The sequence below is a fragment of the Piliocolobus tephrosceles genome, chromosome 1 (genome assembly GCF_002776525.5).
Source record: "Piliocolobus tephrosceles isolate RC106 chromosome 1, ASM277652v3, whole genome shotgun sequence".
NCBI classification, from domain to species: Eukaryota; Metazoa; Chordata; class Mammalia; order Primates; family Cercopithecidae; genus Piliocolobus; species Piliocolobus tephrosceles.
This window is the reverse complement of record NC_045434.1, coordinates 28,456,103-28,457,255: the sequence shown is the minus strand read 5'-3', so window position 1 is coordinate 28,457,255 and position 1,153 is coordinate 28,456,103.

The window sequence follows — 1,153 nt, the reverse complement described above, 5'->3', positions numbered from 1 at the left end:
GGGAAGGGAAGGGAAGGGAAGGGAAGGGAAGGGAAGGGAAGGGAAGGAAGTAGGGAGAAAGGGAGGGAAGGAGGGAGAAAAGGAAGAATCAGTACATTGGCCTGATTAGTGCTTAAGGAAACAAAGGAACAAATGCTTGAAATTGAAGCTGTCTCCAGAATTCCATGGTATAAGGTCACTATACCTACATGGCAGGATTCATTCAACAAAAATTTCTTGAACGTTTATTTTAAGATATGAATAGAGCCAAAGGGTTCATAGTCAAATGGGTAGAAGGACAAGTTAATCAACAATTACAGCCCAATGTGAGAAAAATCATAGCAGCAGTTCTCATAACACCCCGTGCGAAAACAGAAGAGGAAAATGTAATGAACATGGGATAGCAGAGAAAGTGAGGATAAGGGAAGAAAGTGATATTTGAGCCAAGACCTGAGGTGAAGTGAGAGTTAGCCAAGAGGAAAAGTTGGGAGGAAAACTCCAGAAAGTACACGGGTTAAGCAAAAAAAAAAAAAAAAAAATGGGGGTAAAAGAACCCAAGGCCTTTTGGTGAGAACCATTGAACACTTGCCTGAAATTGTTTTAATTTTTATATATTTTATTTTATTTTATTTAATAATTTTACTTTAAGTTCCAGGATACTTGTGCCGAACATGCAGGTTTGTTACATAGGTATACATGTGCCATGGTGGTTTGCTGCACCCATCAACCTTATTTTTATATTTTTAAATAGGTGATACAACCATGGCTCAAAAATTAAAACAATGTGAAAGGGAACCTACTGAAAAAACTTGTACCTGTGCCTATCTTCGTCCTCCCCATCCTCCCCAGCCCATGCACCTGTAACTATTATGAAATAGTCCTTTGGATGTCCTTCCACTGCTTCTTTATGCAAATACAAGTCAATACGACCAGATATATGCACATAATCCAAGGCTTTCTGAAGGTGTATGCGTTTTTTTACTACACTAAAGCACTGTGTTACTTGGAGAAAGTAAAATACATTGATTGTTATTGTTAGTAGTCTTCATGGATGGACTGCCCCCTACATATCATTATAGCTAAGGTCACAACTTCATTTTATAGTTGAAGAGAAATGAGACTTAGAAAATTCAAGTAACTTGTCAGGTGCAGAGAGCTAGTGAGTGGCAGAACC